Source organism: Meleagris gallopavo, chromosome 1 (genome assembly GCF_905368555.1).
Source record: "Meleagris gallopavo chromosome 1, MGAL_WU_HG_1.1, whole genome shotgun sequence".
NCBI lineage: Eukaryota > Metazoa > Chordata > Aves > Galliformes > Phasianidae > Meleagris > Meleagris gallopavo.
In genome coordinates, this window is record NC_139404.1 from 20,405,713 (window position 1) to 20,428,510 (window position 22,798).

General features: G+C 39.7%; 1 long non-coding RNA gene across 1 annotated transcript in view; it reads left to right on the top strand.

The window, feature by feature from the left end:
* The first annotated feature begins 2,054 nt into the window (after nt 1–2,054).
* The window catches only part of LOC146545225 (uncharacterized), a 56,012-nt gene continuing 35,268 nt past the window's right edge, over nt 2,055–22,798 (top strand). The window contains exons 1-2 of the long non-coding RNA XR_014881712.1: nt 2,055–2,173; nt 4,502–4,635. This is a non-coding gene — a long non-coding RNA (uncharacterized LOC146545225). The remainder of the gene's footprint in view (nt 2,174–4,501; nt 4,636–22,798) is intronic.

The window sequence follows — 22,798 nt, forward strand, 5'->3', positions numbered from 1 at the left end:
TTGAAATTGTAGCAAGGAGAAGCATTATACACTGGTATGACAGCGGACAGAAATTGCACACAAAGGTAACCAATGTTGCTTTCACACAGATACTGGATTAGTTCATTGGCCAGTGCACACCAGCAGCAGGTTTATCTCAGGGTCTCCTTTGACCTGTAAGAACAATCAGTAATCAAACAAGGAAGCAATTATCTAATATGTGGAACCTAGTCAACATCCCCACCAAACCTTAATTAGTTCAGACTATAAAATTAGGAACACTTCAATGCTTGTGAAGTTACTGTTAGATGTCATAAATTATTGCATTTTGCTACTACTGTGGGTACCAAAAGATACCAGATTTGAAAAAAACAATATCCCTCATCTTTCAGGATCACTAAGCAAGAACCGATATGAAACAGTTATGAATGCTTGCCAAGTACCTGTATTCATCAACTCTATTCAGTACGTTCATATATTTATGACAAAGTGACACACAGAATATGCTTCTTGGCATTCAAATTGGAAGATGAATGAGCTATAACATAATGGTGAAACTTACATTTATGACAGCAGTGGAGCAGTAGAGCCTTTAACTAATCATTTCTGAACTGTTGTATTCATTTATGCTAGTTAAATTGGTGACTATCAAAATTAGATTTGGAGGCTGACCCCACATGAACTTTTGTGAACTTACTTTCTGAATGTTCTAAAATATAATGTCCCCAAATATGAATATTTTTTCCTGATTAATTAACAAATTATTCTTCAGGAGTATTTAGAAGTTACTGAAGCAAAATCTGAAGTCATCATTATTATGTAAATAACAAGCAAAAAAAAAAATTTTTTTTAAAATCGTTTTCTCAGTTGTTCTGTTGTCAGCATCTTCCTCCCTTTCTCCTAACCAGAACAGGAGACCTGAGCTAGTTTTTATGATAATGTACAACTTCAGTGTAACGTTAGGATATTCTGTCTGGGACTGTTAGATGGCCATTAGATGGCCTTATGGCAACAGTACTATTGAAGGCCCCTTTCTGACTTCATTTGTACTTTCGGAGTAAATTATGCTCCATAACATGCTCTACTTGAAGAAGACCTAAAAAATACTGTAGGCTGTTTGGTCACAAAGTCTGTGGTTTATTAAACTGGATCCTTTGTTTAAGGGAGAATGTAAATTACCTTAAGCACTTTCCCATACTAAAAACTGCAGTTGGGATGTAGAGCTAGCAACAGATTTGCTTGCAGGTCAGACTTTTAACCTCTTTCTGCCCCAGCCAAACATAGAGTTTATACGCCCCATCGGTTTTAATCTGCAATTCCTACAGTCGCGTGTGTTCTATAGTAGGCCTGTATTGTAAAACACAACTCTTGCGAATGGTATGGCTTACAATTTCAATCTTAAGCTGCAGCCAGTTAAATTTTCACACATTGTCAAAAGAAGCCACCACAATGGAAACAAATTCCCAGTAATACCATACATAGCTGCAGAGGCTGTTTGCAGCAATAAGCACAAATAAACTTCCACAGTAGATGCTTAATTTACTGGAATCCGGTATCTGATTCTAGCAGTAGCCATGAGGAGGTATTTCAAGGCACTTAGAAGGCCTTAGCCTGTATGAATTACTGTGGAGAAAGAAAGCAAACTTTCAGACAAAATTCCTTTAGAGATTTTCCCCCAGAGAATGCTTTATTGTCCACAAGGCAGTCATCGAGCCACATAATCGAACTAAAAACCACAGAGCAACCGGGCCAGGCAGAAAGGGAGTGCACCCTTTCTAACCCTGTTTCCCGTTTCTTTTATAATCTGTCCCAATAGTGGTAGGGCACATCAGCTGGAGCCAATTAACCCTCTACTATTTGAATGCTGTCAATCACTATATTGCCCAGAGAGGAAGTTTCCTTCTAATTTTGAAAGTTAATTTCTTTTTACTTTAAAGTCATAAAGCTTTTCAGCTTTTCTGTATTGTTTTGCAATGTGATTCTGATAAAAATTATTAATCTGAAGCTAATGAGCATAAAATGTTAAATTCCCCCTATTTACTTTTCCTCTATTCACATCACTTAATTTCTCTTTTTTTAGGCTTGACTTGTTCCCACTTGAGTGCCTCTCTGCTTTTCCTTCCTGCACCTCCCTTGTCGGAGTTTTGAAGATACAAAATATGGAATTAATACTCAAAAACCATAGATCTGTTATGTAAGTGCTAGGTTTTACAGGTACTAATGAAGAAAAGGTTATATATCCTAGGCAAAATTTGTATTTGTACAATACAAATACAAGTTTTGTACGATATTTGCAACACCAACCACACTGTGATTCAGGAACAACCTAACTAAAGCACAGTTTTTATCTGATTTAGTATAGTCATTGTATATAGAATATTTACTTACTGTACATTCCAGTTTGGATTAAGAAAAAAAATTTTAAAACATTTCAAGCAGTCTGAATTTATTGGCATGGTCTCTACAAATTATCTAGCTATATAAATACTTGTAAATCTGAAAGTACAGACAGGAATCTTTCTGTCCTTATGCTATGAAGTTGCTCAGTTTAGCTCCAGTGATATAAAACATTGAAATCCTTGCCATGAAAACAAACTTACCAATGCATATTATCTAATAACTACAATAAATGTGGCTTACTGTCGTAATAATCAAATGTAAAAACCATAACCACTAAAAATTAATATTAACTTATTTTGTAATTTATGCCTTTCTCTACCATTGCCCATAGTTTACCCTCTGCCTTCTGTCTGCAGCAGATTTCTCCAACCCTCCTCTGCTTCCTCCCAAGAAGGATTTTTCTCCCTTGCTCTCCTTTTCAACTGAAAAGCAGTCTTGGGAAAATTGAATATTTTTCCCCAGGCTAGAGTTGCAGCTCTTGTCTCCACAAACAGTTATCCTTAGAAATGCCAGCACGAGGAAACCGAAGCTACTATCAGCGCTGCTGTTCTGTGCTGCCCAGATGCATAACACGCTGGTGGCTGTTACCAGCTGCTCCTGACAGCAGTCTGCCCATGCTGTACACCTATCGGGGTGGGGAGAAGCAAGCAATGTATTTGCTATTGCTATTACTTCACTGATGGATGTAAGTTTGGCCAGGATACAGCTATTTACATTACCTTTGGTATTTTACTGATTAAATAAAATTACTTCAAATGTGATGGCAGCTGTAGTGAGCTCATCAACCATCTCTTCAGTTAGCAGCTGGCCACCATTCAGCACTGGGCTTCGTAACAGTGTGAAATGCAATCTCTCCAGTCCCCAGTTTCACATAACTTACAGCAATCCCTCCCTTAGCTCCCTCATGTCTCCCACACACCTTCCCTGAGGTGCACACAGTTCCATACAGCACCTCCTGCGTGTGCAGTGCAGGGAGAAAGAAGCTGTGCCCACTGACAAGAGCCACCAGCTCTGTGGTTGGGTGAAGTGAGTTGAGCTGCTGTCCTAGAGGGCAGCAGCCATGTTGGTAACTGCAACTTTACCACAGAGTGGCAGCCATCTTGTTGGTGGGCAGAGTTTTGCTATCTCTGCAAAACAGAGATAGTCTTGAGAAATGAAAAATATGGAGAGGAAAAAGCAAGTATCTTCTTACTTCGGCTCTTTCTGACAGGTAGATAGTTGCCTCTATGTGTAAACAAGCATGCAAGATGGCTGCTTTTCAGCTAGGTAAGAAACACAGCTAAGTTATGATAGCTGCAACATATCCTTGTGTGGTATCAGCCTCTGTTGTTGCTATGTAAATGCTTTCCCAGGCAGTTGGCTTAATATAAAGTAAGTAGTGCAGAGTTAGGAGAAGACTTCCTCTGTGCAACTGTGATCAGGAAGTTGTAATTTCTTTAATAAAAATCCTCTCACAGTTGCTTTATTTTTGCCACAGTGTATTGCTTCTCTGTAATTTACCTAATTTACCTAAGGTAAAACTATATTTTGAAACAGTAATTTTGAAAAATCAAAGTATACTCTGCTACTTGATTGCTCAAGAGGCAGATCAGCTCAGAGGATGTGCCCTGTGAGAGGTTAGGGCTACCCCTCTGCCTCTGAAGGCTGACTGAGGTGATTCTTTAGGCTTGCTTATGAAATTCAAACTGAACATCTAGCAAGATTTCAGTAGAAAGCAGAGGCAGGTTTGCAACAAGTGCTTTCTGAAAAGCCTATTTTTGCATCTGTTGTACCTGTGCTGCACTGCTGAGGTGATGCTCATGTACAGGTGAGGAAGTAATGGGAGCCCCTGAACCATGTTTGTGTTGTGATAAGGTGTGGGGTATCATTTTGGTGTTCTTGAAATTTGTCAGTCAGATTTGGGTCTGGGAGCAGATCTGGCATTTAGTCACATACAACAAAATCTGGTTGTCCTAAAGAGGCAGGATTTTCTTCATTTGCAACAGCTGGATGTTTTTACCTAAATTGCCTTGGTGTATAGAAAAAGGGAATGACTGTACATGGAATAGATAAGTAACTCATGTATCCAGGACAGACATGCCAGACCTCCTTGGGAAGATATTGATCTGTGTCTCATCTTCAGGAACAGAGAGATTCTGACTGGATTTACATTGCTAACTTGTGCAAGTCCTCCCAAATGTGCACAACACTGCTGTCTGAGTCTGCAGGAGCCACTATTCAGAGATGTACAGAGGCTTCCATGAAATACACAACCCTGTAAGTAAAGCATTTCTAGGTATGAACTTGCTCTTTCCACACTTTGCTTTGATTAGGAGGATTATGTAAGTATTTCTCTAAAAATGCAGATGATATTTCTCTAAGCTGTAGGGAGGCCAAATGGACTCTCAAATAGGCACAAACAAGCTCTGGGTTATGAACTATTATTTACAGTTCTGTATTTCATCCTCCTGTTATAAATGTCTTACTCTGTAAGGTTTTAATGAGTTGGAGATTTGTTGATGGTATAGATTTGGAAACTAAATATTTGTTGGTTTATTAGGCTACCAGTTGGGAGAGAGGTATGGTGGTGTGGAAGAAGTAACTTATTTAATGGTGGGAGCCCAAGTAACTTTAACATATGGCACAGACAATCCTAGATAAAGACTGAAAAAAAAGGAAGAAAAATATTACAAGGCTCTGCATTACAATGAGCTTGCCTTGTAGTATTTGGTCATGTGTGCTTGAGCATACACTCAAAACTCTTTTTGGTTTGTTGAGCCCAGTGAAGCGTGTGTGCTACTGCTATCTGAAGCTGAGCTTCATGTATGGCCATTGAAAAGGTGAGACAGCTGTGGCCCTGTCTTGCCTTTCTGTTAGTGTTCTGGAGTCCACAGGAGATTTCTTAGGAAGAAATAGTAAATCACTCATTCAGGAAATATCTGGACATTTCACTTTCTTCATTTTACCCTGAAAAGCAATTGTACCAAAAGGCTCACTCTAATGGTTAAAGCTGCAGTATAAAATATAAGATGCTGAACCCAGGAAGAAAGAATAACTGTACCATTTCAGTTGCTGTCAGTATTGCACTGTGAAGTCAACAAAGATCCTGTGCTGCCCTACAGGTGCATCTGGGATCACAAGATGGGTGATTGGCCAAAGGCATCCCCAAATAATATCACTTAACATTGTTTTAAGGATGTTCAAAGAAAGAGATAGTGCAGGGAAGTAAGTACATTGAAATTCTTACCAAAGCTCAAATTCTGCCTGCATCTCTATGTAAACAACTCCTTAGATTACTATATGTAAATTTCAAAGAATGGGTCATCAAAAGCAAAAGCAATTAATATTATTTAACTGGATTTTCTCATCTAGTTAAATCATGGTTAAATCATAGTTAAATAAAATTTTCCATGTCTCTACTGTAATCTACAAAAAGCCAAAACCAAACAGCAAATATCACAAAAGAAATACAAAAAATGCTGTCTTTTTTTAGTGCCTTATTGTCTGATCAGTCAACAGCGAGGACATGCAAACTTTCCAGAGTTCTTGTAAAATGAAAAGATAAAAATGAGCTAGGTAACCTCCCTGTGCTCTGTTATTGCCCCAGACTGCAGAAGTGAAATGCTATTACGTGACCACAGTGGCGGCAAGTTCCCTCTTGTTTTTTGCTTCTTGGGATAGGAAGGAATATTTGTAGGACTAACTGCATATATTGTCTCAGATGCTTAATTCAGTTCCAAGTCTGGTACTGTTGTACTGTTGTTTCCATCAGTGAGATGAAAATTCAAAGTATGTTTCTGGAAACTGCTCATCTATTCTTCCATCCACTTAAGGTGCAGCCTACTTTAACCTTTCAGTCTAACCTATAAGACCCTGGGCAAGAACCAGCTATTGAATGCGTGTAAGCATGCCTCAAATCAGTTTTTTTGTAGAAGCTTGGTAAATATGATCACTTCTTTTGACTAGCAGAGCAAAAAGCCATCCCTAACATGGTAGAGGAATGAGTCAGAGAATAAGAGTATAAGTTGGTGTATATTATGATAAATTTCTAGAAGGCAGCAAGGCAAACTGACTTTATTAGTTTAAGTATGAAGTGACATGAGCTTCCACAGTAACTGCCAGACTACCTTGTCTTGCTGTGCTAGGCTGTCAGGCTGTGCATTTTGCACAAGTCTGCTACCATGTTTGCATTGTTCGTCATGGGAGGATTAAATGATGGGGTAATAGTGGGAAGGAGAGTGAGATCAAGAGTGGGAAAACACAATCATTTTCTCCACTCTGTTATAATACCAGAGTGCAGCTCTCATCTCTCACCTTATCTTAGCTCTGCTGGATTTCCCCATCTTTTTTTGTCCGCACTGAGCTGGCGCGGTGATTTTTTCCATTCAGTTAAAGCATTGTGCATTACTTCTTTCTCCTCCTCTTTCACAACTCACCTTGTGTATTTCAGAATATATTTCCAGGAGATTTCCAGATAGAGTCTTTCAACTCCCAGTTTGACTGGCTGTGTCATTTTGAGTCAGGCCACTTTACCACAGCAGGTTTCTTCTTTGGATATTCCTTCCTATGACTCTGAATCTGAGGAATCTCCATGAGATATTATGTGTAATATAATGAACACGGCTAAATCAAAATGAAATTGTAATATTTTCACTCGACACTTTTCAGTGTATCTGTGAACATTTGGTGACAAAAATGTCATGCAGGTTTGTAAGGTTATTAGCAATTATGTATTTCATACGTATCTAAACATTTCTTTGTGAAATTGAAAGATACTGCCAGCCTGCATTTTTCATCAGTATAAGTGGCTGACAAAAGCCTTCCTATGACTTCATTTCTGATTGTTAATATTGAAGGAAAACTACATAATATCTACAAAGCTACAATGGGAATGCAGTCAGAGAAAGCAGTGTAATTGATCATTTCACAGACATGGGGATTTCACCAAAGACAGACTTATGAATAGACAGTCCAATGCAATAACAGCACTTAGAAACCTTGAAATCTAATGTTCTCACACTTACAACAGCAAATGAAAGAAGGAAAAGTCAACTCTAGGACAGATAATCAAATATCTCAAGATCAGACTGAGTTTAATGCTCCGAAGGCTTTGGATCTTAGAAGAGTGTAAAATGACTGTGAAAACAGATTGATCTGAACATCTTTTCTTGTGTGACAGTTTAATTCCATTGATTTTGACAAACTTATTCCAGACTCATGCTAATGTAAGGTTAGAACGTGGCTTTATCCCTTGTTAGCCTGTAGCTGTCTGTAAAATATCCATCTCTTAACGCCTCACTGGCAACTACTTCCTTTATTCTTTTTTTTTTTTAACCCGTCAATATTCTTTTACACAATCTGTAAATTGTGATTTAACCTGGACAGAACTGTTTAGAAATGTCTGTTTCTCATAGAAATGAGAGAAAATAAAATAGAAAATGCTGACAACAGTAAAGCTCTGGTCATCTTCATTCTGAGCACATACAATAGAAATAACTTCAGTATACAAGAAAAAAGCCCCCAGACTTCACTAAGAGATATGCTAGTTTGTTAATAAGGACTTGCCAAAATTGGATTTCAGCATTACCACACTGGGTTTTACGTTGTTGAGTTTTTAGCAACAGTACAAGGTAATGATCTCTTTAGCTGCCCGTGGTAGAACCAAGTTTTGCCATAGTGCAGTCTCCTTTCTTCCTGCAATACTTTGGCAGTAGCAGACTTTCCTTTCTGACTTCCCCTCTCCCTCTCTCCTTGCTGTATCACAGAGGGTTGCATTTCTTCTCTGGAGAAGGTATCCATGCAATGAAGGTGGAGAACATTCCATGCCTTGTAGCAGAAGCTGGGCAGAGAAATCTGTGCAGCAGCCCATCAGCAAAGTAGAAGAGAATGGTTGCTTGAGCAATATTCATTGCTTGAATGGTTGTTCCTGCTCTCCATTAGGGAAACAGCAGTAGACTGGATAGAAACATCTCATCTGCTGGATGTTAACCAAAAGCTATTAGCTGAATGTCATTACCTTTATAATGCACTGTAGCATTAGACTGTTAGTGAGCAGATCCATAAAATTCAGTAGACAGTGTGAAACTACCCCAGATAGGAACTTCTAAAGAAGGAGCATATCTGAGCCTTTCCTCTTTATAGGGTTTGATTTCCAGTTTTCAGTTTACTTTTCTGTAGGCTAAACGAGACATTCATTTCTGAATAGGAGTTTGACAAAGGTCTCCTTTTTGGAGAACATTTATTGTTGGACTGATCAGTATTTTGGACTCTGAGAAATATTTTGGCATTTCTTTCAGGTCCTTTCCTTCTCTCTATTAATTATTCTATGTGAGATGTATTTCTGCCTGCACGAGAGGCTCAGAGTGCCCTCTGTAGAATAACCTGTGCTGCAATTTGCTTTTGCGTGGGGATGGTGATGCAGGTTCAAATCCCTTTGCCATCCCACGAGGGTGCTGTAACAGACTGAATGATTTAGTAAGCACACACTGCAGAAGCACTGCCTCAACTGGCTGTACTTTGTGCAGAGTGTAATCTGATTTGTGCAGCTACAGAACGCCTGTTGGATCTGACTTTACTGAAAAATGGCAGGGATCCTGAGCTTGTGAATCCTGAGGGATTTACCCTATTATTGGCTTCCATGTTGTGACCCGAGTCTAGGAATGCTTACAAGATGACTCAGTTTATGGTTCTTTACTGTTGGGAATTAAGTATCTGTAAGTGGTTAGACACTTCCAGGATTAGGTTGGGAAAAAAAAAAGAAAAAAAGTTAAGCATAAGGTCTTTATGTTTCAATTAAGTCGTTTTACAGATTGTTGAAAATCTAAAAGAGTCTTTGGATCTAGCCCTGAGCACCTGGGCCTACAAACCTTTGTGCAACATAATGGATTTTCATGAAATTTATCAAGCATGTTTACATTCCCTGATGTACTGTCATTTTGTAATTTTCTATGGGTTGAAACTACGTTTTAGTACTAAAATTATTGCAGTAACACAATAAGTTCTATACCTTATGGTAAAAAGATGACTGGAAAAAATACTGCTTGAAGCTTCCTTCTTTTCCTGGGACAAAGCAGCTCATTTGAAGCTTTTTTTTTTATTTTTTTTTTTTTTTTCCTGGTATATTCCATAGAAAATTGTGAGTACCTTCTTATAATTGACTTGAACAAACTCTGGCATTTATTTCCACGAATATAAGGAATGACATGGAGATGTTTAAACCCCACACATTTTTAAAAACCGAAACTGTTTGTAACTGAATATGAAATCTATCTTTTCTAACTGCAGACTTAAAACAAAACGTGCACCCCCCCAAAGTACACAACAAAATTTTATTTCCAGCTTACTTTTCAGTTTCTATTTTTCACTGTTTCACTCGTGATTTCACTATTCTTGTTCCCAACAGCACAAATGAAAATAATGATTTTCATAATTGCAAGCTGCAAAACATGCTTTGTCTGCCAATGTATTAATAATCTTTACAAATAATATACATTTATTACAAAGATTCTCAAGGCTTTTTTTTTCTCTGTTTGAGCCATTTCTATCTCCATGGGAACACTTTCTGGCTAATAACGCATAAACGCTTATTCTATGAAACACAATTAGTAAACAAACAAATAGATCAGTTATATTAAAATGGTACTGTTCAAAAATCCAGCCCCTATTGGAAGTGGCTAACAAAAGCATTCATCCAGTTTCATCCTACAGCAAATGACTTCAGTATTAGTTGCAGCTGCTCAGCTTTTCAGTGTGTCTTTCTCGGCCTGATGTGTCCTTTAAGAGGCAATGACACATATTGCTGCACGTGTTCAGTTGCTCTACCTTTGTGCTGCAGTTCTTTACTCTGTAAAATGTTCTCGGTACACAAAAGCAGCTGCTGAAGAAACCGCTTCAGACCGAGGGTGAAAGAACTGATGGCAGCACCAATAAGAAACTCCAGTAGAGACTGAGGGAGTGAGACAGTGCAGAGACACCAAAGGAGCTTCTGTGAGAAACAAAAATATCAGCATTATTGCCTGTCATCAGAACCCCAGGTGAGACTGAAATGCCACTTTTTGGCTGTAGATCTGTGGACCTGTGTTATGCTTAACTTGAGAGGGTTCACCTTAGATGCTGAAATAGACTACTTTGCAAAAACGAGACCAGCAGCTTTCTCTTTTTCCTTTGCCTCACCACTGATGATAATGATAATTTTTTTGCAACAGCAACAAAGTAATCCCGGGGGGAGTTGTCGGTACCTTTTGGAAGTTTCATAGCTGATTGTTAAGTGAATTAATTAAAAATTCCAGTACACACAGACTTCAGAAATGTCTGTAGGTGGCTAAGTCATCAGTGCCTCCTGAAAGTAGTGGCGGAAAGCCAAACAAGCAAAAACTGATGCTTACTACTTAATTCACAGCCGTATATTTAAATATATTTTATTCTAATCATTTGTAGTGAGAGATTTACCCTGGAAGAGCCCTAAAAGCTTCATGTGAAACATGCACAGTTAGTTCTGTCAGTGCTCCGACTTTATTTCAGCAGGGTTTTTTTGCATTGCTCTAGCCATACAGCGATCTGTAAAGGGAACCTACTCTGATACAGTTTGAAAAGTGCATTTTGTACTTGGCTCTCCCTTTGATCGAATTAATCTGGGCTTTTTTGTAGTTCTAAATGAGGCCTATGGGCTGACAATGTAGCTGTTTAAAGGGGATTTTAGGGGATAATAGCCAATGCAAATAGTGCCATGAGAATGGCAACTTGCTTTTGCACTTTCAATCACATAATAACAGCAAAGAAAGCTTTTAAAATGAATTGAAATTTTGTGGCATGCCATCTGGGATTATTTGGGGAAACAGTTCTGAATACTATGTTTGTGTAAAAGAATGGTACTATGGGGCACTCTTAAGCTGACATGTTTCAGATGGCACCCTTATGCTAACTGCTGCAAAGTTGGCTAGCATTTTTTTTATTATTTTCTTTCTTCTGGATTATCTGCAAAAAATTCTCTTTGCTGGTATTTGGGCCTGAAAAACTTTTCTATTGTTAAAGAATTCAATTCAAACCCCTTGCAGCTGCTGATCCCTTTATTGTTCCAAATGTTATGTATACGCGTCTCAGATGAATGTAGCCAAGCCTTTTAGTGCCTTAATAGGTGTCTGTATAAAGGTCATTTATTCTGCAGTACTTGTTTTAACAAAAGTTTATACACAAACAACAACTACAGCTAAAACATTCACATTAATCAATGTTCCTTGCAGTGTAAAATTCAGAGAGAAAAAACGCAACTGGAGAAAGTATGTCCAAACATGAGAACTCTTTCTGTGTTTAACAGTGAAGCAGCAGATATTTTAGACTCCATCGTCAAAAGCTGCATGAAAAATCATTTCAAAGCTGCTCTGAGGTGGGATGGATGATTCTCGACTTTTCAGAACAAGCGTGGTTTGAATGAGGTCACTGAAAGGTTTAATACATAAGAATGAGTGGATATGTGGAAAAAATATATATCTGATTTCCCCAGACCAATTAGTTTTGGAACCGAGCTTTAGGCTAGCCAGCTCCTTGACATTTCAGTTGACATAGCTGCCTTTCCTTTTCCCTATCCCTTTGTCTGAGTTCCAACTGGCTGCCCTTATAAACACTCCTGGAGGAATTAGGGTGCCTGTAAGTCAGGTATCTTAGATGAGAAGAACTGAGCGCACTCCACTGGCATGCAAGATTTTTCTTTTTATAGAAACATTAAAATACCATCTGTAAGGTTTAGGAATGTAGGTCGTGTCCATGGAGAGTTTAAATTTGAAGTTATGACAGATGTTGGATGGTGAATTAAAAATTTGGCTTCTAGTCTGTAAATTAACCTGGTTCCATTGACTTTCCTGGAGTTAGTTCTGCTGACACACATGTAATGAGATCAGATTCTGACTGTCTAAGTACTCAGTTGAGTGCTACGGAATATAAATCCATCAGTGAAATGAAGGATGGAGCTTGTCAGGAGCATAATGTGTGAGCTATGATGGGTAGGCATGAGGAGCAGGGCCAAAGAAGCCCAACTCTGATAGAAGAAATTGCACAGCAAACTGTATTTCCGTATTTGTTCCTTGGAATTCTTTGTCATTCTTAACAACAAAAATTGTGCTCAATGTCTGAATGTGCGCTCTTTAAATATATAGCAATTAAGCTATTCTTCCTGCTGCTGCTAGGACGCTATTATACACCATTCCTGAAGCCTGAGTTAAGCTGTGTACAAGCATCACAGTAGCTCTGTATAAAAAGCTGTATAAGGAGGTCTGAGAAAAATTATTGTATTCCTCTTTGTTGATCATTTGGTCAACAGCTGTGGGCTCTGTTACAAGAATGAAAAAACTGTAAAGACAGGGGCTGCAGTGAGAACAACTTATCTCTCAGCTCTCAGATCATTAGCTAGGACAGTTCAGTTGCACTGTAATGCTACCTGTAAGACTGAGCCCAGCTGCAGCCACTTCATACAGGACCTCATTGAGCACTGTCAGTTCTGCTGCAGCCAAATGCAACTAGATGGAACACACCGTGTTTGGGAAGTTAATGTAGTACGTGCCTTGCAGCTCACATTGTTAATCTCACAGGCAGCCACATACTGCTCTAGTTGTAGATTCCAGGTGGTCTTCAAAACTAGTCACATATATAATGCTTGTAATAATCCCATTTGGCAACAACGTAGACCCAGCTAACTGCTGTTAGGTCCTCAGCCAAAGGAAATGCCTGCAGTCTTGCCAGGAAAGGTACCAACAACTAGTAACGTGCTGGGTCAAAATCCCAAATCAGATAACCCAAATCCTTGTTTTGGTGGACAAATCCCTTTGCCATAAATACTCTGAATTCTGAATAATGATAGTACAGTGATCCTGCTTAGGAGATGCTGAGTGGCCGTGGTGTGATGCCGCCAGGTGCTCCATGGGAATAGCAGAAGGGGAAAGGGAATGTGATGTTTGGAAACAGAAAAGGTTTCTTCCTTCTGATAAATCTAATGAGACTAATAAAAAATAATGAAGTAAAAAGAAAAAAAATCAAACAAAACAGAACATGCTGCCAATCATGGAGGCATAGATTTTTCCTATATGTGAAACAGCATCTGCTGAATTCAGCCCACTTTGGAAGGGTGGACTCCAGTAGGCAGTGTCCACTACAGAGACAAGATGCCACTAATTAGCTGCTTGGTGGTTTATTGCTTCATAGACAAAGAGTGGCTCTTGGCCAGCATGCCTGCTGCTACTGGAAGGAATTCAGGGACAACAGCATCTCACATCAGGTTTTTGAAAGCATTCTGGGTGATGTTGTTTTGCCCTACAGCAGGATGATTACTATGTCTGTGTTTTTTTTTTGGGGGGGGGGGCGGGGGGGGGAGGCGGGAGGGGAGGCTTGTTTGTTTTGTTTGCTTGTTTTATTTTGTTATGGGTGGGGTTTTTTTTTCTTTTTTTTTTTTTTTTTAAAGGAAAAATGCTATTTGGGTAGGTTGTGTTTGTGCCTTATCACCTGACTTTGAACAGTGCAGATTGTGTATGTAGATTCAGAAACTCAACGTGAAAGACAAACTACTCGAGATATGCTTAAGAAATGAAGTCATGGGGTATTTATCATGTTCAAGAAAAAAAAACATGTGCTACTGCTACTTAATTTAGCATATATTGAATTTAAAACTAGAAGAGTTTTTGACAGCATCATCATGTGTGTCACATTAAGGGAAAGACAATGGCAACTGAGTAAAAAGAAACACACAGAAGGAAACGTACAATCAAAAAGTAGGAATCTTACCTCCAATCCTTCTAGCTTTCTGGCTACTGTGCAGCAGGGAAGGTGAGGTGCTACAGCACCACAGAAGCTGCTGACATTTATAGTTCCCAATGAGCAATAGGTACATCTGTAAGCAAATTGTTCCACCAGCCATTGTACACCAGTGAACTTGGACTCCAGGAATTTTTCCATCACCTCAGTACTACTAATTCTCTCCTCCGTCTCATGAAACACTATTTCAATTCTAATGGAAAGGACCGATCCTCCCATGAATAGCATGTGTCATGCAAGAGATCAAAACCTGTCAGAGTTTTTTATTATATTATTCATGTCACGAGGAAGAGGCTATCCTCTGCCTACTTTTATTTGCATGTATTCCTTCTCCATTCTTTTACAGTAATAATTGAAGCTGAGATTTCTACAGACATATGCTTATCTAATATTCATATACTTTTTCTATTATCTATGATGGGGACACAGCTGAAACTTCACCCTAGTGTTACAGAGTGACATGATCATCATCAAATAATTATTGACCTGTTTTAAATCAGATAATTGCCAGATCAACACCAGTAACAATATTCATTGCTCTGGATAGTTTACATAATCACAGAATTGTAGGGGTTGGAAGGGACCTCTAGAGATCATCGAGACCAACCCCCCTGCCAAAGCAGGTTCCCTACACCAGGTCGCACAGGTAGGCGTCCAGGCGAGACTTGAATATCTCCAGAGAAGGAGACTCCACAACCTCCCTGGGCAGTGCTCTGTCACCCTCACTGTGAAGAAGTTCTTACGCACATTCGTGCGAAACTTCCTGTGCTGCAGCTTATGTCCATTTCCCCTCATCCTGTCTCCACGTACCACTGAAAAGAAACTGGCCTCACCACTGTGGCCGCCACACCTCAGATATTTATAAACCTGGATCAGGTCCCCTCTCAGTCTTCTTTTCTCAAGGCTAAACAGACCCAGTTCACTTAGCCTTTCTTCATAGGGGAGATGCTCCAGGCCCTTCACCATCTTTGTGGCCCTCCGCTGGACTCTTTCCAAGAGATCCCTGTCTTTTTTGTACTGGGGAGCCCAGAACTGGACACAGTACTCCAGATGAGGCCTTACCAGGGCAGAGTAGAGGGGGAAGATCACCTCCCTCGACCTGCTGGACACGCTCTTCTTAATGCACCCCAGAATGCCATTGGCCTTTTTGGCCACGAGGGCACACTGCTGGCTCATGGCCAACCTGTCATCCACCAGGACGCCCAGGTCCCTCTCTGCAGAGCTCCTCTCCAGCAGGTTATCCCCCAGCCTGTATTGGTGCATGCAATTCTTCCTCCCTAGGTGTAAGACCCTACACTTGCTTTTGTTGAACCTCATCCGGTTTCTTACTGCCCAGCTCTCCAGCCTGTCCAGGTCTCGCTGAATGGCAGCACAGCCTTCAGGCGTGTCAGCCAATCCTCCCAACTTCGTATCATCAGCAAACTTGCTGAGGGTGGCCACTATCCTCTCATCAAAGTCATTGATGAAGATGTTGAACAAGACCAGACCCAGCATAGACCCCTGGGGGACACCACTGGTTACAGTTCTCCAACTGGACTCTGCACCACCAACGACGACCCTCTGCGCTCTGCCAGTCAGCCAGTTCTCAACCCACCTCACTGTCCACTCGTCTTTCCCATACTTCCTCAGCTTTGTTATAAGGATGCTGTGGGAGACAGTATCAAATGCCTTTCTAAAATCAAGGTAGACTACATCTACCGCTCTTCCCCCATCCACCCAGCATGTGACAGCATCATAGAAGGCCACCAGGTTGGTCGAGCACAACCTCCCCTTGGTGAACCCATGCTGACTACTCCTGATAACCGTCTTTTCTCCCAGTTGTCTGGAGATGGTATCCAGCACAAGCTGTTCCATCACCTTTCCAGGGACAGAGGTGAGGCTGACAGGCCTATAATTACCCGGATCTTCCTTCTTGCCCTTTTTGAAGACCGGAGTGACATTGGCTATCCTCCAGTCTTCAAGGACCTCCCCTGTTATCCAAGACCTCTCAAAAATGATGGAGAGCGGTTCGGCAATGACCTCCGCCAGCTCCCTCAGCACACGTGGATGCACCCCATCAGGTCCCATGGACTTGTGGACCTTAGTACTTAGTACTTAGTACTTAGCCTAGGCGCTCACGCACATCCTCTTTCCTGACTAAAGGGAAGTCTCCCATTCCCCAGACCCTCTCACTAACCTCCAGGGTGTGGGTTTACTAAATGTAAAATCATACACATTTTGTTTGAAAATGTGAAATACTGGTAGGACACTGTTATGTCCATATCAGGCCTGCTCTCATAAACTGAGGAATGGTCTTAAACTGAGACAGAGGAGATTTAGGTTGGATATTAGGAGGAAGTTTTTCACACAGAGGGTGGTGATGCACTGGAACATGTTGCCCAAGGAGGTTGTGGATGCCCCATCCCTGCAGGCATTCAAGGCCAGGCTGGATGTGGCTCTGGGCAGCTTGGTCTGGTGGTTGGTGACCCTGCACACAGCAGGGGGTTGAAACTAGATGATCTTTGAGGTCCCTTTCAACCCAGGCCATTCTGTGATTCTATGATTCTATGACTCCATGATTCTATGATTCTATGAATCAGTCAAATACATAAGTGGCCTTTACAATGTATTTGCTGCCAAACCCTTAGCAGAGTTAAATTAAATATATTCTTTTATCTTGCTCTTCAATTGTAAACCTGATCTCACTAATGCAGCAGGTGTAGGTGCAAATGGATCTGTCCTATCCCCAAACAACACCTACAAACTTACAACTTCTTTCATCACTAAGTCAGCTATAAGTGCCTCTACAGAAACAACAAAAATAACAATTAATAACAAAAATAACTAAAGTAAATACATAAAAATAAAAGCAATAAAAATAAAAATACAGTATTCTGAAAGAATGATTCCAAGTTATATGCTGGAGTGATCAGTAGCACAAAACATTATATATAGATTATGAAGAACAGTGGTCATCTGATCAAAAGTTTAATATAAGTTTAAAAACTCCAAAAAATGCTCAACCACACAAATTTTCTGATTGGTGGTAGGCAGCTTTAATTTTTTGGAGGATAAACCTTTTAAATGTTGCATTCTTGTGTGTAGACTCAGACAGTGTTATTAATTTTTGAGAACACTGTATTTTTCTAATGCAGCAAAGCTAATAGTTATGCCAAGTGCCCAGAATATATGCAATTATTTTGTCACTCACAAGTCAATTACTTTAGTTCAGCACGAACAATGCATTTTGTCCTTAACACAGTACTTGCATAACTCTTTTATTAAAAAGAAATACCACACACACACATACCCAATAAATATATAAATAAATCAAAACAAAATCCCACAGAACTCTGCAGCAGAAAATTTTGGCAAGAACTGTTATGGAAAAGAAGGCTATCATTGAACTGTGTGCAGCACACTGGAAGCAGCCAGCAGGCTGCGAACGAACCCAAGTTTTGTTGGTACTTAATATTCTTACAGCTTTAGTCTCCAAATATACTGATTAGATCTGTCAAATTGCAATTGGGGATGTTTCACAAACATCTGGTAATATATGGGCCCTGCATTGATGAGCTTAAATATCTGCTAATGTTGCCCGAGTATTGGAGTGTGTTTTTGCAGCAAACTGACCATCCACAGATTATCTTCACAGAAGTTTTGAGTTGGATGTTGTCATTCTCCTCCTCTTTCCCCAGTCACATTTGGAATATTTATTCTTTTGTGAACAAAAGGGTTGTAGGAATGATTTTCAGACTGTTCCTGGCACCTACCTCAGTCCCTTAGCAGCATTAAGAGCTATACAAGACCCAGGAGACACTTATTTATCACAATGGATGAAAACATCCATTGAAGTGGACAGAAAGGGCCCTACTGTTATAGACTTTCATGAGGGTAAATTCACGTAGACTCTTGTTGTTGACAGGGATGGTATGGAACATCTGTATAATACCTTGGGGATTCTAGGAAGAAAAGTGTTCCCTAAGACCTGTAATTACAGTAGTTTAACATCTGGAGGGCATGACAGGGTTGTAGAGAGTCCTCTTTACCTCCTGATATTATATGCTGTGCTTTTCTGTGATGTGTCACAGAGTAAACTGAGTGCATGCAGTTTTTTGGTTTACTGGGCAATGTAAGTGTGATAGGTTAAAAGTTACTGACCCTTGTGATTGGATATAGGAACACCATGTTCCCTTGTGACTCTGACTCCAACGGATCCTTATTACATGGATAATATTTGCCATAAAGACACCATTCTATCTACAAAATTCAGAATTTTCGTTTTCTGGTACAATACACAGATGTTATAATCCAAAACGGTATCACAGATTGACCTACAAAAAAACAAACAAACAAAAAAAACCCAACAAAATCCTATTTGAAGTTTTGATTGTCTTGAATTCATGTGAGTGTTTACCATTTTGTACTCTGCAGCTCAAGTACAAGTGACTGGCACAGACAATTTCCCCTGTGTAAATCACTACATCATTCACCTGGCGTGAAATCTTCTGGGGACGTATTCTGGGCTCAGTTCTGGTTAACTGACTGCATCCTGCCAATCTAACTTACTTGCTGCATAACTACATATCTAAGCTGATCCAAACCTGTTTCCCATTCATGTACATGCAGGCATTACAGTAGTGCATGATGCGCATATACAAGTTGGTGCTCCTTTGAAGAGATGTGGTGATGCCCCTTGGTCAGGAGGGAATTCCTGCAAGGGAAGGAGGGCAAACAGGTCTCAGGGAGAGCACTAGAGCCCATACATGACATTAACTAGGAACTGAGTGGGGGGAAGGGGGTTTGAACTCTCATTTACCTTGGGGGGGGATTGTTTTTTAATGTACTGAAGGCTGAATTAATTATTGAACTGTTGAAAGGGAGGCTACCAATCACTAGACAAGTGAAGACAAGACTGTTCTGTGACCTTGAATGACTACAGGATTTGTTGCCAGTTCAATTTAGCATTTGATTTGTTGCTGATGTTGCTTCTTTTCAGAAGAATTGGAGTCAAGCAGTAAAAACATAGAGCACATACTGAAACATAGCTTATTAGGTCAGCTAGAGTTTAGGTGGCTGTTGCTAATGTAATGCTTCACTTTGCTAAATGTGCCGTGGAATGGTGCTGAAAGTTGTTGTTGTCATCAGGTGCTGAACTTGGAAAGTCTCAAATCACAGTTTTTTGCTCTGGTGGGTTATAGCCAGTGATAGTAATAGGGTCTTATCCTCTATAAGGGTAGGCAGTAAGGAAGTAGGCAAGTTTGGTGCTATGCTGAATAACAAGAAGATCCAGTTGCCTCTTTGTTCAGTTTTCTGAGACTCTTATCTCCTCAATTAGTGATTCCTGATAATAAAGAAAGCTCAAGTCTCTCCTATGATGTGGGAAATGCCATACTTCAGTCTGTTATTGCTCTGGTCAAACACATTTCTCTTTTTTTTGCAGGAAGGGAGCATGAAAGTTATCATATTGTTGGTTTGTACATAAACAGCGTTCATTTAAGTTGCTGTTGGCTGAAGATCAGTATTTCCTCTTCATGAACTTACACTTATAGAATTCTACGTGGAAAAAACCTTTTTGTCTAAATTATACCCAGCGAACAACTGACAACATATTGTATATCTTACTGCAGTTGGCTGATATTGGAAGTTCTCAGTCACTAGACATGAAATACGTATCGGCGTGCATTGATGTATTGTAACTGGTTTTGGATCTCAGCTGTATATGGATCTTAGCAGATATAGATCTCTAATTTCAGAGATCTTATATTATGCTTATATTATTCTTATGTTTCATTCTTCATATCCAGGTAACTTAAATGTGGAGATGGGAGTGTATTATGTAGGCTGAGCTCTCAGGTCTTCTGAAAATGTAGAATTGTAAAAATGCAGTTATATTTTGTCATGCAAAGTGCCTTGGTGTCTTCTTCACAAACGTTCTTGATTCCTCGTATGCCACATACAAGCTATGAATTGTAGCAAAAACGTAGTTTCTGATTATAAATAAGGTAAATGGAATTCCCATGTTGTCTGAGCAAAATAGCTCAGCGTCTGTATCTGTCTACAGACTTTCAAAATTCACAGTTTAGTTGTTTGTATGTCAAAATCCTCAATCAGCCCCATCTGAGCATATCTAACCCACAGAGTCATCACTGATTTAGTTAAAAGCACAGTGCAAAGCATAAGGAGATCTGCGTTTTGCATATTTCATACGTGTGGCAGCAAAAACATTATTATCTTTTCCCTTTTTCAGGGAGAAAAGAGTTTCTTCCTTACTTTGAGATTTTATTGAGAGATATTTTCCTATTTCTAATCCTATCTGGTATGATCTAACAGGCAGTTCACAACCTTCTGTCTGGGCCAGTCAGAATAGTATTCATTTTTCAGTCCCTCACTTTCTAGGAGTACCATTCTGGAAAAACACAAGGTCAGATCCTTTTAAAGTATTTGGATTGATTTTAGAAAACTGTAGGTGCAGGCAAAAAGGGAAAGTTTAACTGGGCATTCTGCACAAAGACAAGTGCAAAGCAGAGGAGATGACTCACTTCTTTCCAGAAGTGGATAACCACAAAACGCTAAGGTGTTGGTCATCAATTTAAGGTTGTCTTCTTCAATAAAGCATTATATACAGGAACTAAATAATTGCTATATCAGTTACCTCCTGCGGCATGCTGACTTGATAAGATATACAGTGGTTATGAGGAAGTAAAAATCTTGACATTTGATACTCAAATGCCGATTGTCCATGCACTGCATAGTGCTCTACTGCACTGCTTAGATATTAACAGGAAGTTTTTCACTCAGAGGGTGGTGATGTACTGGAACATGTTGCCCAAGGAGGTTGTGGATGCCCCATCCCTGCAGTCATTCAAGGCCAGGCTGGATGTGGCTCTGAGCAGCCTGGTCTGGTGGTTGGTGACCCTGCACATAGCAGAGAGTTGAAACTAGATGATCTTTGGGGTCCTTTTCAACCCAGGCTATTCTATGATTCTATGATTGTCACCTTGAAAGAGAGATGCAGATGGCCTGTTGCATAAGTATGTAAGATAAATGAGTAAATATTCTCCAGTGCTACAGAACATCATGGAAAAGTTGGACTTGACAACAGAAGTTGACTGGCAAAAGGCAAAGAAGGATTTTTATTGCATTGTTTAGTGTAGACATTTTGTGAAGAAATTTGTGAAATAAGCAGCTTTATATTGCTGCTGCTGCTGCAGAGCATATTTGCACTGTATGCATTAAAAAACAATTCAACCGAAGTTAACTCTTGAGGGTATTATACTCATTGTTGCTAAGATTAGCAAGAAAGAAGTCATATAAATGTTGGCTCTGTGACACACGAACAAGTATCTCACTGAGTGTATCTGCTGGCAGTTATTGCTGCATTATGTTACTGATGGAAATAAACCCAGATTGGAACGGAAGCCCAATGTCAGAGTTGCAGTTTAGGTGAAAATCATAAAGATTATGTGTTGGGTTAACCCTGGCCAGCAACCAAGAACCTACCCAGTTGCCTTCTCTCTTCCTTTTCCTACAAGGGAGAAAATAGCAGGTAGGTGAACAGATTTGTGGATCGAGACAAAGGCAGTTTAACAGGTGAAGCAAAAGCTGCACATGCAAGCAAAGAAAATATAACATTTATTCACTTTTTCCCACTCCCTGGAAATCAGGGTCTCAGTGTATGTAATGGGTACTTGGGAAGACAAATGACAAAACCACAAATGTCCCCTCTTTGTCATTTCCTGGAGCTGTTGCTGCTGAGCACATCATCATATGATATGGGATATCCCTTTGGTCAGTTCAGGTCAGCTGTCCTGGGTGTGTGCCCTCCCAGTTTCTTGTCTTCCCTTAGTCTACTTGCTGGTGGGAGGCAGAGCGAGGAACACAGTGAAAGGGTTGCTCAGACACAGTCAAAATACTGGTTTGTTATCAACTCTGTTTTAGTCACAAATCCAAAAAAACATCATCATACAGGCTATGATGGACTCCATCCCAGCCAGACTCAGTGCAGCCTACCAGAACAGAAGAAGTAGGGCATGAAGGATTCAACAGAGAATTGCACCCCCCCTTGCTTTTGTGCTGCTGCTTAAAAAAGTAGTGCTTTTGATAAGCCAAGACATACACATCAATATTTGGTACTCTTCTCTGACAGAAAATGAGTGAAGGTTGTATGCTGGCTTTTGTGGCAAGACATCCTGATTGCAGTATCTGAATCTTTTCTGCAATATCAGATGTCACATCTTTTCTTTTGAAGAATGGTAATTCCATAGGACATGCTGAAGCAAATTGAGCAGGAGTGTAGGTTCAGCTTTAATAAAAAAGACAGTAACATTACTTGCAACGTGTCATGTTTTCATCTGATGTATTAAACCAAAACAAATGCAATATATAACTTCTGCCATATTCATGTCAGAAGAAGTTATATATACAAACTGTTCTTACAAAAGCAAAATGTACCAAAGTTGTTATATTTCTATAAAAGATGACTGATACAGTATAAATGATGAGTATAGGTGATTAGCATTTGTAATAAAGATGATAAAGCATAAGTTTTCTGGTTTCACAGTGTTTTTCACTAGATTTTAGATCACTTTGCTAGGAAATGAAATAATGTATTATTAACAATATAAGGTAAGGGATTGAATTTCCCTTTTCTGAGTTGGCTCAT